Source organism: Protopterus annectens, chromosome 7.part0 (genome assembly GCF_019279795.1).
Source record: "Protopterus annectens isolate FY-2018-M chromosome 7.part0, PAN1.0, whole genome shotgun sequence".
Classification (NCBI taxonomy): Eukaryota; Metazoa; Chordata; order Ceratodontiformes; family Protopteridae; genus Protopterus; species Protopterus annectens.
The window spans coordinates 259,435,829-259,454,250 of record NC_056739.1 but is presented as its reverse complement, the minus strand read 5'-3'; positions in this window follow the sequence as shown (position 1 = coordinate 259,454,250).

Below are 18,422 nucleotides of genomic sequence, written 5' to 3'. Positions count from 1 at the left end.
TGTCTGCTTTGAGGGGTGTTGAAAATTAGTATAATGTAGGTGTTCATAGGTGGTTAGGATGTAGGGTACTGCTGGTGAGGGTAGGATTATGAGGAAGAGGAGCATGTTTGTTTGCTTAGGATTGAATAGTCTGGGCATGGTGATGGAAAAAAGTAAATTAAGAAATGGAGTGATGTGTTACTAGGAGGTGGCTGAGAGGGAGGTATTCCTAGGTTAGGGATGAAATTTACTCACTGTATTATAGTAGCTAATTGGCTATTAAATTGTTAGTAATTATTGAGAGGGAGTGTTCTAATTAGTTTCACAGGAAGGGGTGTGGTTTTGAAGTATAAGGTTAGGTGCACTGGGGATGGGTGAGATTTGGGGGTAGGGTAGTGGAGCGGAGTGAGCCCCCAGGGCGAACGAATCTGGCTACAGCAAGTAGTTAGTGGAGATGCTCACAGAGACAATCAGAAAGGAGTTGACTTATTGAGGAGCTCTAGGTGGTGCCAGGTGAGCAGTGAAGAATTAGCACAGAGGATAGATTACAAGGGATAGTGGCTTGGAGAAAGGGGAATAAGATAGTAGGGGAAGAAATAGTACAGTCAGGTACTGTAAAGATAATAAATATAAAAAGTAGTCAGGAATGTAACACAGGAGAGGAGGAGGAGGGTTATAACACAGGCCCAGGTTAGAGTGCCACCTATTGGCCAAAAGGTAAATTACAGTGATGCTGGTATGGCAGAAACAACATGTAAAAGAGGACAACAGTTCAATGGGTACTAAGGAGAGAAAAAGTTACTTTATAAGGGGGGTATGGCTGCTGGGAACCTGTCTCAGGAGTGATACTGATAGTTCTCTGAGCTTTTAAGAGGAGAAGAGGACCTAGGTGGAACAGGAACTGAAACTCCATGAGGAGGCCTTAATAACAGTAAAGCATTAAATAACCCCTGAGTAAAGACCTGCTGCTCACTTTGTTGATCCCTTGGAGCAGGAGAAACATGTTTAGTTTTCTGTTTATTTTATAAAGGAATGTCTGCCTGAGAAAACTGAGAAGAATGTGACTCAGGACAGCATTCGACAACTGTAGTAGGAACTGATTCCCTAAGAAGAATCTGCAGAACCCCACTTGACCCCTCAGAAACAATCAACCATGGTTCCCCTTGAACATCTTAAACAGATACCTGCAAAGAATTGCTAGATGTGCTGCCTGCCAGATCCTCACTGGCCTCCAACCCAGTCATTGCAGAGAAATCTGACAACACAGCAAGGCAAGCCTCCACGTTTGTAACAACCATGGGAAAAAAACCTAGCATAGGCTGGACAGTGGAAGATTCTGGTCTTACCTTTTTCACCTTCTTCTTCCCTGATGGCTGACCCTTGGGGCGGGAAGTTCCTTCCATTGTATCTTTACCAAGAAGCTTAAGACACTGGTTCTCAAGATACAATGAAAGGGAAGAAAGCCGACTGTGAAGGGTTTTCAGGACAAACACCTGACAAATCGAACAAGATGTATGGTTGTGAGAAGTTCCTAGGCAAAAAATGCACTTATTGTGGCAATCTTTATGGGGAATAAAAAATGCACTTATTGTGGCAATCTTTATGGGGAATCTGTTTCCCACACTGGCATTTACACTTCCTGGATGACATAACTCCAACCAGCACAAAAATATTCAAGAAAAAGAACAAAAGCCAATCTAGTTACTTATCTGCAATGGTGAGGACTCCAACAAACAGGAAATCACCAAAATGCAAAATGCAGTAAAAATGGCAGAAAATGGATGCAGGCAAACAGACTGATGGTTAGAAACTGCGTTCAGACTGGCAGCAAAGAAGTTCAGAGGATGGTAAGCCTGAATGTCACCTTTATGTCCTATGCTACATGTAGTGATCAAATAGGACTGGGTCTTTTGTGGTTCAATAAAGGCAAGACATGTTGCCTTGGAGCAGCCTGTATCCTGTTGAGTAGAATGAAAGTTGTACTAATCTATCGGGATACTTTAGGCATTTAAAGCTTTTAATTTTCTTGGTAAGGTATATTTGGATAACTTTCAATTAGCTTTGATTTATACATATCAGAGGGTCATTGTATTCACTGAATGGTCTGCTAAGGGTAGAGTACAGTGGTAGGATGATGTATTTGGACCTTGAAGGTATCCCCACAAAAAAGAACTAGGACAGATATTACAGTTTTCTAACTCTGGTGGAAACATGATGATCAGATGAGAGGGAGAGAATTGTCACATAAGTTGCCAGGTCTCTTAGTTGCCTAAAGACAAGTACCATTTTTAATATATGAGCCGGGTGCAGTTTTTCTTTTTTCGAAGCATGCTACTGTGTTGCACTTTTTTGCATTTAACTTTACACATTTTTCAGCATCCATGGTATATGCATATTACACCCCTCGCTGGAGCTGTTTAGTATTAGTGGGTTAGCAGATAAGTGTCCAACTTGACGTCAATAGCAAACTTGAGCAACCACACTTTTTCAATATTGGTGTAAATGACTATAAAACAAATGCCAGATTGGAGAGGGCCTAGCAGTAATCCCTGTGGTGCCCCACTAGTTTTATCTTCAGTGAAGACACCAGGAAGTTTCAGAACTTGAGATTTGTCAGATAGACAATTTACAATCACAACATAAAGGCTTATATAAAGTTTGTCTATTTGTTAACAGTACCAGCATGGAGAATAGTGTCAAAAGCCTTGATCAGATTAAGATAAACAGTCTGCACTGACTGACCACTGCCACAGCCTCTGTAGCCTTTTCAAAAAAGCTTACTAGCATCAGGAGACAGGACCCGCCCTTCCAAAAAAACAAAGTAATAGGGAGGTCTAGACCGGTTAAGTTGGCAGTGTCTCGAGAAATGAGACCTGCTATAATATATTTTGTGACAAAAGGAGATACTGCCAGTCCAGCTAGCTGGAATTTTGTAAATAATTGTATGTCATTGGTAAATATCGAAATTATTTATATAATATACTTGTGTTACAAATGTCTTAGAACTGTATGTCATGTGTATATCGAACTGCTTGTAAAGACGTGTGTGTTGAAAAGGGTATTTGCTAAATGCTGTTTGAAATGTACCCACAGTGTGCCCTATCAGAGGAGAACAGAAATGTACATGCATAGTAGTGCAAGTGGATATAAACGAGACCATGCACATGGTGAAAAAGCAGGGGAATTTCCTGATGGCTTTGGGCAAATTCACCTTAACCAACATAAATACCATTTTTGTTTTTCCTCTTTAAAGATGCTAATAGCCTAGTGGGACTAAACTCAACCATAAAGGCAGGTGCAGTGCCAATATATGTGTACATGTGTGTAAAATCAGTTTTCCTGTAATATTATTAGGGCCAGTATCAGTGAGTTTGTCACTGAGCTCGTGAAAAATATCTTTTATTTTTATATGCTGTCCCACATATTATCACCAAGCAGATATATAACTTTTCTGGGTAGCAGTTAATTCCTTTTTTAACAAGTCGTTATCTTTCAAAAATAAAGTATGAAATATGTTACAGAACATCTGTGCCTTAGCACTTCTAGGGGTCTGGTAGCCCCCCACACTGTAATAAGCGGGTTTTAACATGGACTTCATTGTGGCCTGTCAACCTCACCCAATTTTAAAACTAGCTCTGTTCCCTGGTATGCATAAAAAGTTATTGTAGCTTGACAGGGGAGCATACCTCTCAACCTCTTAGAGCAAGAAATCTGGACAAAGCCATAAATTATGAGGGGCAAAGACTCAAAAAACTTTTTTAAATATTGCTCTTACAAATAGAAAGTATGATAGAATAACAGTTTTTTGCATTAGCATGAATTTTCTAAAGGTAATGAAGTCTGAATCTCAAATGTCTGCAATTATTTTCTGACTCCAGTCCTCAATGATTTTCCAGTGATTTGCCAGAAAACCACAATTTTGTGAAAAACGAACCAAAAATATGAGGCATAAAGCTGGACATTCTGCAAAACTCTTTACAGTTGACAGGTATGCAGGGGATCTGTGAATGCTATGGTGACTTTTTTAAAGTTTTCATCACAATTAAACCTCAGAGGTTTGCACAGAAGGTTGTTATAGATTGTGCTGAGACTGGAGACAGTGCAGTCATTTATTTATTTTCTCACTTTCCGCAAAAACCTCAGAGGTTCATATAGAAGGTCACTATAGCTTGTGCAGAGACAGACAATCTACTGTGTAGGAGCAACAGGTTGGGGCTATATTACTGTGGTCATTTTGTTTACTTTCCTCACAATTAGACATCAGATGCATTTACTGGTGATTATTTTGATTGTTTTCAAGATATGGGTAAGGGGGCCTGCTACTTTATATATGTCTGATGGCAGCAGGTTGCTATATATTATTGTGTTCTATTTGTTTTTAAATTTTGTCTCAGCCTGCCATCAGATGAGTACACAGAAGGTGTCTGTCCTTTGAGAGAAGAGTTGAGTAGGCATACTATATATATGTGTTACATAAGCCATTTCCTTCCCAATCTAACATCATAGGACTACACCTATACAGAAGGTTACTCTCTGTCTGTCTTTTGGGGAAGGGGTGTGCAGGCATGTTGGATGTAATTAGTATATCCTTTTTTGTGAAGTACTGTCTCACTAGCTTTGCACACTAAGCTTTTTATTTCCTTAATCTTCATTTTTATTCAAGCAAACTATTTGATAAAAGGTAAGAAATGCTCTAAAATGCATCTCAAGACATCTATAGCCACATGGTTTCTTGGCAGGAGGGCATGATTTATCTCAGGTATTTTCCTATGCAGTTATTACAGTGCAGTTTTGGCCAGTTAAAATGGGATGAAAAGATGAAAGAAAAGAAATTAGTAAATTTCTTTTCTTACTTGTGACTTTCAGTCAGTGAAATTATTGGATTAAATGCTAATGAATGCACATCAGAGCATCTTGAAAGACATGTCTTTGGATGTCTAGCAGCTCCTAGGCCACTGGCTTGAGTGCATTTCCTATATAGTTATCACACTGCAATCTTGACTAGTTACAGTGTGTTAAAAAGACACAAGAAAAAGTAAAGTGAAAGAGTAAGACTGAATTTATTTCCTTAGCACTGATTTTGGTTTAGACCATTATCGGATGAAAAAAGTTTGTTTAAAAAGGTCTGAAATGCACATCAAGCCCATGGCCAATGGGGGACTAGCAAACCCATGTACCCCGGATTAATTTGACTATTCAGTACACAGTCCTAAACAGTGCATTCTTACTCAGTTAGGGTGTTGAAAGAATGCTGGAAAATGCAAAGCCGGACAGTACATACCGAATTTCTCTTCTAGCTTGTGTTTTTTATTCAGTCCATCATTGGATCAAAATGTTAGAAAATAGCTGTAGAATGCACATTACAGCATATGTATCCCCATGGAGTAGTGACCCCCCAGTTTAATTTGATTATGTATTCCACAGTTATTACAGGGCACACTTTGCCAGTTATGGTATGCTGTGTAGGAAAAAACTAAGAGTCAAGAGTGAAACTGAATTTTTTTTTCTAAAATGCCTCTCAGAACATATAAAATCCCCATGGCTTAATTAATGCTTTCTGTAACCCACTGTCCAGGTAGTCTGTATTGAAATGATTACAAAAAAGCTGAAGTAGAAAAAAAGTAACTTGAATAATGTGAGAAGGCCAAGGGGGTACACAGGTGAAGGCTGGGGGGATAGAAGACAATGGGGAGAGCTCATGGAGCCATTTTGTCCAGGGTGCCATTTTTCCTAAAATAAAGAAACAAAACCAGTGATCCAAGGCACTAAAAATAACCAAAAAAACTAAACAAAATGGCTGGCTAGGTGTCAAATGTGAATATAGAAGTGTAATCACCACAAGTAAATGACGTTTACGGTTAGCTAATTCTTTTGTTCTTCATTTCATAAACAGAACTTTATCAGACTAATTAATAATGTTGGGTAAATCCGTTTGTATACCAAAGATGTCATAAACATTAATTTAAATGAACCAGTGAAAGTAAATCAGTAAAAGCATAACAATATGGTTTAAAAAGCAAAAATAAGTAAAAAGTATAGGTAAACAAGTATTGCTTGTAGTTACAATTTTAATTTTAAAAAACATTTTATGTTGATCGTTTCATTTAAACCAGGGGGTTTATTAGCTGAAAATAAAATTTGCCAGCTTCCTTCCCTACATTCAAGCATATTGCATATGTTGACTCTGCAGTCAATATCTCACAACTTATCCAATATAAAAAAATTCAGACTTTCTAAAAGCACCACAGCATAAAGACTGCTTAGCTAATGCATTAATTTCCTATTGGTCTTCCCAACATAAAATGCTGGAAAAGAGACACAATAGGCAAGATAAACAACATTTTTAGACTTACAAGAATATTTATTCTTAGCCTAAATAGTCTTGCCAATATGGGGTAAAAAACAGAACTAGTATTAAATATATAAAGACAAGATTTGCATGAATGACAGCTATACAACCCATAAGGTCCATTTGGATTGATTACTTCTATCAAGCAATGCATTTTATTAAAGTGGTTAAATAAATTGACACATTTCTTGTAAGCATAATTAGGTGAAGTTCCTACGATTTCAGCTAAATTTTTATTAACTGAAACTATATTCCAATTGGAAGAAATTATATTCTTGATATTCATATCTTCACTAATAGGTAATGCAATGTAAATAAAAAGTAATGTTATTTCCCAGTTAGGGGTCGCCACGGCAGAATGCCAATCCACTTATGATTGGCAGTAGATTTCTACGGTCGCGGCCTGATGCCCAGCCTTCAACAAAGGCACACCCATTCACACACGCACCTACCTGCATGTCTTTAAACATCACTCGTCCACAGGGAGCTCATGCAGACTCTATACAGAAGGTGCTCGAGCCGGGAATCGAACCAGAGAACCTCTTGCTGTAAGGCAACAATGCTAACTGCTGCACCACCATGGCCTATGTTAATAAATAATGTAAATGAGTTATTAAATACATTAATTTTTTTTAGCTTTTGTGGTACAGTTTTTTATTAAAATTAGAGAAATATATTTTCTCGCTTGGAAATAATTTCATTACAAATATCTTCTAGTTTCCCTAAAGGAATAATCCCACTAGCTTATTAGATTGATCTAAGAAATCATTGTCTTTACTAATTAACCTACTCAATCTAATAAGCTGCCTGTGTGCTATATTCTACTTCACAAATGTAGGATACATTCTAGAATAATGTACATAACTATTTATAATAGTAGGCTTATGCAACATCTGGCTGTGGACTGTTTCACTAGTAGCATCCATATTATAAGTAAATAAAAAAAATTAACTGTGGTGCCATGGGCACTAATGGTGAACCTTAGGAAATCAGCACTACTGTTAATGGCTGACAAAAACACTAAGACATATTCAAAAGTGCCATTCCATATAAATAACAAGTCATCAATGTAACGTTTATAAAATGTAACCTGTTGGTGCAAGGGATTTTTAACTAAAAACTGATGCTCCCACCAAGCCATGATTAAGGTGGTGAACACTGGAACCATTCTTGCACTCATAGCTACATCCTTTAACTGTTGATAAATATCATTATTAAAAATAAAATAATATCTGTGCAGTGACTGAGACCTGGTTCAAGGCTCCAGAGAGCATCCCTGCACTACCAGGCTATAACTCATACCACACTTTTTGGCCATGTAACCTGGACTGAAACACCAAAGGTAGAGGTGTGTCCATATTCATTAAGGATATCCACACCTCCAGGCTAGTTGCCCAGCATAATGCATCCGAGGTTATCCAAGTGCAACTAACTGTGGGCAAAACTGCAACCAAATTGTAGCTTGCTACAGATCCCCCACCATGCCCCAGGATTCCCACTTCTCTTTTCTTGATGTACTGGAAAATATTAGGGTTCAACCAAACACCCTAATAATGGGCGACTTCAACTACCCCACTATTAACTGGGAAAACTACTCGTGTACCAACTCCTTAGCTCAACGCTTTCTGGAATTCATAAACTCCAATGCCCTAGATCAACTTATCCACACCCCCACCAGGGGCAACAATATCCTAGACCTAGTCATTACCAACATGAGTGACTGGTGTTCCACACCTGAAGTCAACTCCTCGTTGGTCTGATCCGACCATAAGCTTATCACCCTTGATATCCACATCCCGCCCCCACCCCCCATTAAGGAAACCACAGTAAAACATTTCTACAAAGCCAACTTCATGCTTCTTAAGACAGAAGTGGTGAACTTCATGGCATCCATGCAGATGAACAATACAGTTACAACTGCTGAATCCTACACAAATGCACTCTATAAGCACTTACATGAGTGCATGGATCGTGCTATCCCAAACAGAACCAAGACACTATCCTCCAAAAAAAGGAAGCCAATCTGGTGGTCCCCTGTGATAAACAAACTGTACAACAGAAGGAAGAAACTGTTGCAAAAGAGATTAAAATCCCATGAGTGGAGGAGCTCCCTGGTCAGCCTCAGTAAGAAGCTGAGATCCCTTATAAGATCTTCCAAAGCTAGCTATGAAAACAAAATCACCACGTAATCCAAGGACAACCATAAAGCATTCTATAGCTGTGTCAAGAATCTAGATGGCAGCACCCAGGTCTGCTCTGAGTTACAGCACAAAGGCATGAAAATTACAGAACCAAATGATATTGCCAACATCCTGGCAGATAGATTCAGTGCTAACTTCACCCCCTTCTCACCCCCTAAAGGGCCCATATCTATACAGGAAGAATGCAAAGTCCCTGAAATCACAACTACGCAGGTAAAAGCTGCACTCTCTAAAGCTAAAAACACAGCATCCATGGGACTGGACAACATCCCAGGCTGCGTTTTACACGAACTTCAGAACGAACTATCTCCCCACTTAAGCACCATGTTCAATAATAGCGTTGCATCAGGCTTTGTGCCCACTGAATGGTGTACAGCAACAGTTATCCCACTCCACAATGGGGGAGCCACCACTGATCTCAGGAACTATCGACCTATTAGCCTGATGAACCTGGTCTACAAGGCCATGGAATGTATCATCATGGAACTCATAAACAAAGACATTGGTAACCTCCAAACTCTGGATCCCACACAGTTCAGGTTTGTGAAAGGCAGATCATGCCTCCTGAAACTGATCGACTTCTTTGAGGCAGTCACCAAAGCCGTGGATGAGGATAAGGTGGTTCACACAGCCTATCTTGACCTCGCCAAGGCTTTCGAAATCATCCCCCATTCTGGAATTACAGCTAAACTTACTAAACTAGGTATAAATCCCTACGTCACAAGATGGGTTGCCAACTGGCTCACTGACAGAACCCACACTGTAAAAGTTGCAGACTCCAAATCTGACCTCAAAGCAGTGACAAGTGGAGTACCACAGGGTTCCACCCTGGGACTGCTCCTGTTCGGTAACTACTTCTCTGAAGTACAGGCTAACACAGAAGGCATCTGGCTAATGAAGTTCGCAGATGACTGCAAACTAGGAGTCATAGTCAAGTCCCCAAATGATGTGGACATCCTACAGAAGTGCCTCACTGAGACAGATGCCAGGTGTCAGAGCCATGGCTTCAAGCTCAATGCCAAAATGTGCAGTGTCATCCCCTTTGGTAAAAACTCTGTACCCATGAACTACCACATGACCAGCAATCTACTTAACACTGAATGCGTGATAAGAGACCTTGGGACCCAGGTAGACAGTAGTCTCTCCTTTGATAGTCACATCGCCACAGTAGTCAGGAAGTCCTTCTACGTGGCATACCTCATCATAAAAGTGTTCTCATCCAGGAAAAAAGAGGTCATTGTTCCCCTCTACTCGACACTCATTAGACCCATTCTCAGTTAGAGCATCTTCTGTGTAGCGACATGCATGAATGGGTGTTCCTTCATTGAAGGTTGTGCATTAGGCCCGGAAAGCCAGTACATAAAAATCTACTGCCAATCATTAGCGGACCGGAGTTCCGCTGTGGCGACCCCTAACCGGGAAAAGCCGAAAGACGCAAATAGAGTACAATGCACCTTTTGGAATGTACCTCACAAGACATCTGCAGCAGCTGGAAAGGCCACAGAAGTACCTCACAAAGAGGATTACTGGCCTCAAACAAATGCCTTACACTGACCACCTCAAAAAAGCTTTAATCAGTAGCATATTGCCTACTCCGAGGTGATCTCTGCCTAATATATAAAGCTATGTCAAACCCAGAGCTATTGGACATGCTACACCTAAAGAAATCCCAATCCCTCTGAGCTACACGCCCTAGGGACCTAAACCTTGTCACCACAATAAACAGGACATGATGGAGGGATAGATTCCTGTCCCAGAGACTTCCTATACTTTGGAACAAGCTACCCATCTAAGTCATGCAAAGTTCTTCATTAGCACTCTTCAAGAAAAATCTTGATGAGTGGATGGGAATTAAGAAATACACCCTGGGGATCACTTCTGTGTCTCTGCTCGACAGTGGCACAGGAAAATAACTTTCTTGGGTGGCCGATAGCCTAGTACCTACCTACCTATGAACCTATTGACTAATACCAAAACCAAAAGTATACAAATAGTATTAATCTGATTATTATGTAAAGAAGTAAATGTGCTTAAATATAACCGTACAAAATAAACACCAATATCCCAAGAGAATCACATAGCCAAGTACTGGAACAGGAAATGAAGGAAAACAGTACTATCATTGATTCATGAAGATGAGAGGATGTCTCCACTCTATAAATGAATGTCGATACTGTGGTTACAGTCACAGATCAAGTGGTTACTTTGAGGTGATTGTGTAGAGAGAGCTGTTTCTGCAGGATACGAGTAGTCATCACTAATGCCAGACATTAGAGTTTCAAACTTTTTAATGATCAGCAAGCTCACAGTTGTGTAAAAAATAAACACATGCACGCACACACACACGCACACACACACACACACACACACACACACACACACACACACACACACACACACACACACACACACACACACACACACACCAACCTGCTGTTCTAGAAACTTCTCAAACAGAATTAGACTAATATTTTCCAAACAACCTCGATTTAAATTCTTTGAGCCCAATTCTTTTTATTGATTTGCCGTGTAATACTAAAGTAGAAAGCAAACCAAAATAAGCAGCTGTTGAACATATGTAAAACTAGGGAAGAGATGACTCATGGAGAACTGGCCCTGAACGTGATGTCATACTTCATCTGCATATCCATAAGGTTCTGCTTCAACACTTAGTTGGATTCTTAAAACATCATCACTCTTGACTATGAACTGCAAATTAAAGTATTGTGGAAAAGAGAATGGTTTAGATTGATTAAATAGGTGATTGTTTTGAACTGCTGGTATTTAAGACTGTTGGGGAGATGTGGTATTTTATTCTGAAGAAGTCCTGTTCACCACTGGATGAAAGCGCTCAATAAATCTCACTATTTTAATCGGCTTTTGTTGTTTTCATCATCCTTTGTGTTGTTCCTATTGTGAAAAATATTGTGACTCTTATCCTTCCTACTGTGGTTTCATTAAAATGTGTGGTTTTCTATACCTTTGTAGGTCCCCTTTTCTTTGGGAAGGTGGAGTGGGGTGTGTATAAAATGTAGATAAACCTTTTTAACATCTCTGCTAACAGGAGTATGTCACTCTGAATTTATTTTGTTACTCTGCACCAAATGTTAACATTTAGGAAGGCAGCAGGAAATAGTTATTTTACCAGGGTATCACTCGCAAGTCCCCAGTGCAACCTCCTTAACTGACATATCTGTCGTATTTAATTCAGTAGGAGGAGTGTTCCTTATTTGGGGTCTTTAGGTTCATTGAAGATCTAATTTGAAAGCAATCTGTCATGCATTCAATATTACGATTTTTTTAACCAATGTTTAGTGAATATCATGTATTTTAGGATTCTTGCATAAGCAATGTCCTCTGCTTCTCATTATGTTTTGTATGGGGCTTTCCCCTCGGGCCTCATCTGAAAATTGGCTAAGGCTCAGTCGGACATACCCAGACAACAAATGTTAAAATAAATAAATAAATAAATACATACATACATACATAAATGATAACTAGAATTGCTTAAAAAAAACACAAAGAAAGCATGAAAAACACAAAAAACATACACATGCTTACACTGCAGAGACACACCTGCAGGTTGTCAAAACATTTTCAGATGATATTAGAATGTCATTTGGCCTTGATAAAGTTGCTAAAGCAACCTTTGAGGCAGGAAAACTGCAGCACCAGGAAAACATCAGTCTGGGACAAGAATATAATATAAAACAACTTGATCAAGAGGGAGTGTATTAATACTTGGGAAATGAAGGATTAGCAATAAAACATAAACAAATGTGTATAAAATTTAGTAAGGAATACTTCAGAAGACTAAAATTAATTCTGAAGACAGCACTGACGTCAAGGAATAAAATCCAAGCTATAAACCAATTTGCCCTCCCTGTCCTAACTTACAGTTTTGGATTGGCCCCAAAACGTCTTGGATAGATTACATATTAAAACAAGAAGAATGCTTCATGCCCACCAAATGATCTATAAAAATAAGTGTATACCAAGATTATATATTCCCCATTCCGAAGGAGGGATGGGCCTCCTTGAAACTGATTACGTGTATAGATCTGTAATTGTGGGACTCCACATGTATCTGCTGACCTCACAAGACCCAAACATAGTGAAAGTTTTGAAACATGAGGAGAATAAATCTAAGATGACTCTCTGCTTAACCTGGCAGAAGTATATCAGCATCAAGCAGGAATGGAAATCAATCAGAAGTAGATGAAAATCAGGCAGCTACTGAATGTTCCAAAAAACAAAAGAAAGAATATAAGGTGAAGGACTAGATTAGAAGGCAAGAAATGTGGAAAACTCCTAAATATAGTTGCAAGTATAGAAAACTTTTGGAAGAACCTTATGTTGATCAGGAACAAATGCAGGAAAGGTAAAAGGGGGGGGGGGGAATTCAAACCAAGAGATGAAAGGTTAATATTGGCAGCCCAAGATAGTGGGCTGTGCACACGCTGGTTTACAAAGTCCATTGAACATGTGGGAGAAACAGACAAATGTAGGTTTTGTTAAACCGGACTGGAAACAGTTGCCCACCTCATTGCTGGTTGCGACCTACTAATGGCAGAAGGACTGTATACTGAAAGGCATAACAGTTGCACACCTCGTTGCTGGTTGCGACCTACTAATGGCAGAAAGACTGTATACTGAAAGGCATAATAATGTGGCGAGACTGTTACACTGGGGATCATGCAAACATTATGGTACTGAAGTGGCTGAAAAGCACTGGAAACATGAGCCACAAAGCATCATAGAAAATAAAAGTCTACATCACATGGGATCATCCATTGCCTACAGTTCAAAAGATAGATTCTAGAAAACTGGATATAGTGGTTCATGGAAAGAATACAGAAGTAGCATTGCTCATTGAAATCACCACACCTAGTGACTACAGTGTCCTGCATACAGAAAGACACAAAGTCATAAAATATCAGGATTTACAGGCAGAAACTAGAGCAATGTGGAAGAATGATACCCAGACAGTTCCGATAGCAGTAGGAGCAATGGGTCTTACAAAAAAGAGTCTACAGTAGTATTTAGATATGCTACCAATACATGTAACTCCATATGACTTGCAGAAGGAGTCATTGCTTGGCACATTGCGAGTGCTGCGAAGAGCACTTTTGGCTGACATCAAGGAGTGAAACAATACTAATTTTATGAACTTCAATCTTACTATGACTTAGGAATGGGGTCCATTCTCATCACTGTATTAGAAACCCAAAAGATTTGCAGAAATTAAAAGAAGGCAGAGACAGCAAATAGAGAAAACTATAAAGCAGTTAAGACAAGAAGTGTCACTGTTAGAAGCCTATAGAAGTAATAGATAAACAAAAATACTATGAAAGAAAAATGTGATAAAAACAATGCACAGTATTAGAACAGACCAGGATCTGTCTTGCACAATCACAAATAAACTAAAAATTTCAGCACAGATAGAAAAACTTAGAAGATTCAAAAATAACTATAAAGGAAAAGTACAAAATAAACAATTTATTGATGACCCAAAAATGTTTTATAGAGAACTGGGAAACAAGGTAAAAGGAATTGAAAGACTGCCAAAAAAAGAAGAAATAGATACATTTTGGAGAAGTATCTATGAAGATCCTGTGGAACATAACAAAGATTCTAAATGGATAGAAGAAGTAAAAGAAATAATAAGAAGTTTAAAGGTGCAAGATATGAAATGGAACAGCCAGAGAGACTGAAACAAAGTTAAGAAAAGTCTATTTGGAAAACCAAAGGCTCAGATGCAGTACCAACTTTTGTTTAAAAATATTAACATCTTTGCAGAATGATTTAGCTGTGAGTAAGAACTATTTATAGGCACGCCCCAAACAGGCACCAATCTGGCTAACAACAGGCAAAACAATGCTTCTACTTAAGAGTGAACCTGAAAGCTACCCTAAAAATTACAGACCAATAACTTGCCTTGTGATGACGTGTAAACTATACACTGGAATTGATGCCAACTGAGTTTATAGTCATTTAGAAGAAAACTCAATTATTGCAGTAGAAAAAAAATGCTTTAAAAGAAGGCCATATGGAACAAAAGCTCATTCATTGTTAAATAGTCATAGTGGAGATCGGTAAAAAGGGGAAGAATCTAAGTATGGCATGGATTGATTACAAAAAAAAACATTTGATGGTATCCCACATTCATGGATAAAGGAGTGGTTAAAAATGTATAAGATACACCCTACACTGATCAATTACATTACAGTGACCATGAAACAGTGGCAGACCACTTTACAATTAAGCCATGACAAAAGACAGATTATTATGCCAGGGATAAAAATTCAAAGGGGAATATTCCTATGTGACTCTCTGTCACCATTGCCATTCTGCCTTGCCATTAACCTATTAAACTGTTTATGTAACAGCTTAGGCCATGGGTATAATCTGGCTCCTAGAAAACAACAAAGTCTAAAGACGGCTCGTCTTCTCTTTGTCGATGATTTAAAACTGTAAAGCTCAACAGATGAGGAACTGAAAGCACAACTGCAAGCTGTCAAAAGTTTGTCAGATTATATAAGAATGCCATTTGGTCTTAAATACTGTGCAAAAGCCACCTTTAAAGCAGAAAAACTGCAGCACTAGGAAAACATCAGTTTGAGGCAAGAATATGATATAAAAGAACTTGAGCAAGAGAGAGTGTATAAATATTTGGGAACTAACAAAGGATCAACAAGAAAACATGAACAAATGTGAAAAAACTTAGTAAGGAATACTTTAGAAGACCTCAATTCTGAAAACAGCGCTGACATATAGGAACAAATTCAAAGCTATAAACCAGTTTGCTCTTCCTGTCCTAACTTACAGTTTTGGAGTGATTGAGTGGCCTCAAAATGTATAAACACAAAAAGCTCCACGGGGAGGTAAGCAAAGATGAATCAATGTGCTCCAAACAATCCAAACAATACCATAAATAATTCTCCAATTTCTTTCAAGTATAGATCTAAGATGGAAATTGTCACTACTCATCTCAAGGGAACAAATCAAGTTAGAATCAATTTGATCAGTAGATTGTTCACGGGAATAAATGTTGTTACTGCCAAATGGTGCAGTCAAAATTGCAGGATAATTGCTAGAACGCTTGTTAAGAATCTCATTACCAATATTGTCTAACATCAAACCATCATAACCTCTTTGAGAAAACAGGGAAATAATAAACCGAAATTCTTCAAATAAATCAGAATCCTTAGTGGTCATACGACAAGCCCTGATGAATTGACCTCTAGGTATGTTTTTAACTATATGTCTAGGATGACCACTTGAAAAATGTAGGTAACCATTGGTAAAAGTGTTTTTCTTGGTGGCGAAGGCCAGTGAAGAAAAACACGAACCTGTTACCCGTGTTTCTAGTCCAGTTGAACCATATGAAGAAATGGACACTGTCATTGATTTCGGTAACTCTACAGGTGTTTTTGGCGAGCGCGGAGTAAAGGAGCAGCGTTTGCATTTCCGCGCTCGCAATACCGGAAGTGCAACGGTTGAGCAGTTGCTCAGCTGTGTGGAGAACCCTTTCAGTGGTACTGGAAGGTATTCAGATGAAACACATCAAGAACATTTCAGCGACCAACGAAAGCACCTTTTAAGGTTATTAAAAAGGTACAAATCATTAGACTTAGAAAATTGTTATTTCTTGCATTTTATCGAGTTGGGTATTGTGCCCAAAGGACTGAGGTTCTTTAAATGCCCCAATGGGGTAAACCTCAATCATCTGCTGTTTCAGCGTTTAGTTGTTTTCTTTAATGAAGCGGGTTTGCACTTTTTAAATTTATTAGTAGAAAATAACAAGCATAAGATGGCTATTCTTAAGGATGAGATTGTCAACGTTGAATTATATCTAAAAAGCAAGTTATCAATGGACAATTTTAGTGTTCTGATACAACAGTTTACACGTGAGCTAGATCAGCATTCAGCTGAAGTTACCACCCGCAAACAACAGAAATTAAATCGTGATTTAACTTCTTATCAAAATAAATCTGCTTATGATCATTTTGCGATTCATCACAAAGACAATGGTTTTAAAGGACAGGGTGTTATGCCTGGCAATAAACGCTCTTACAGTGCTGCTGTGTTCCATTCTACTAGTGTCAATAAAGCCATTTTTTCTAACGAAAAGCATGACAAAGAACAGAGTTTTGAATTACTTGATGTAAGGGATGGCAGACCTTCTGAACACATGCAGTCTATTAACGACCAGGCTAAGAGTTCTATTTGTGAGAAAGATCAACGTGAAACTAATACTAGTCCCCACATGACTGATAAAGACAAGGTCTGTAGGAACAAACCATGTGTTGTTTCTTCTGATTCTTCTTCTTCTAACATTTTAAAGAAGAACCAGGGAAACCTGAACAAGAAGACAGTGTTTACTCGCAGTCAGACTTTTTTGGGGTCCAATTCCTCGGGGGACGAAGCGTAGTAGAATGCTTGGACTATTTTAACATTATCAATTTAACTGATTTTGTTTTTTCTGATATTCAGTTAAAAGTTTTGAAATTGGGATTAAATTTTGTTCCTAGTAACAGGGCTAATTATAGTAGAACTGTTATTGACATAAAAAAATTCACTAGGAAGTTAAATTTATCTTATTTAATGCATGACTTGCCAAAAAACAACAAGTTTTTGGGAAAACCTTCTACTGTTACCCCAAGGTTACATCATACTATAAAGGTCTTTGAAGAGCTATGCATTCAGGATGTTGATAATTTATTATCAAAAAACAATTCTAACATCCATCATAATATGACAGCACAGGAGAGAAAAGCATTATTTGAATTACAAGCTTTAACCAAGAAATTTAGATTCATGAAAAGTGATAAGGGTGCCAATATTGTCATCATGGGCCAGGACAGATATAAAATTTGTATGTTAGAAATTTTAAACAATGTTAACGAATATGAACAAGTTTCTTTATATGAGATACACAAATATTTTCGTTTAATATACTCCCATTTATATAAAGCATTTATGTCAGGAGATATCACTCCTGAATTATATGATTTTTGTGTAGTTTCAGAGCCCAAAATTGGTGTGATTTTTGGCATTCCAAAAACACACAAGGATCTAAGCAATCCGCCTTTCAGGCCAATTGTTTCTTCACCACATTCTATCTCCGAAGGGGTGTCTTTGGTTGTTGATTCAGTTTTGGGTTCTTTACTTGCCAATGAGCCATCTTTTGTTAAGGACTCTTGGCATTTTTTAAGTAAACTAAAAAGTTTTTTTGAAACTAGTGTTTTTGATCCTAAACGGCATATTATTTTCACCATTGATGTAGTGTCTTTGTACACCTGTATCCCTCACGATGATGGTGTTGAAGCAGTAAGGAATTTTTTATGTAGAAAGAATTGTTTTTCTGTTAACATGATTAACACCATTTGTATGTTTATAGAACTTATTTTACATAATAATTTTTTCCTGTTCGACAAAACTTATTATAAACAAAAAAAGAGGTGTTGCAATGGGTTCTCCGGCTGCCCCTGCTTATGCCAATTTGGTTATGGCATGGTGGGAATTTGAATTTATTCCCAAGTTAAAGGAGAAATTTAAGATTGTATTTTTTTGCAGGTTCATTGATGACTTGATTTTTATTATTGAAGGTAGTCCTGAAATTGTTGAAAAGTTTGTTTTGGAAGTTAACTCACTTCCCAGTTTTTTAAGATTTACCAAAGGGGACGTTGGTTTAGAAGTTAATTTTTTGGACATTCATTTTTGGAGGGACTTGCTTGATCATAAGTTTCACAGCCATATCCATCGGAAAAAAACTTTTACCAATGGTTACCTACATTTTTCAAGTGGTCATCCTAGACATATAGTTAAAAACATACCTAGAGGTCAATTCATCAGGGCTTGTCGTATGACCACTAAGGATTCTGATTTAT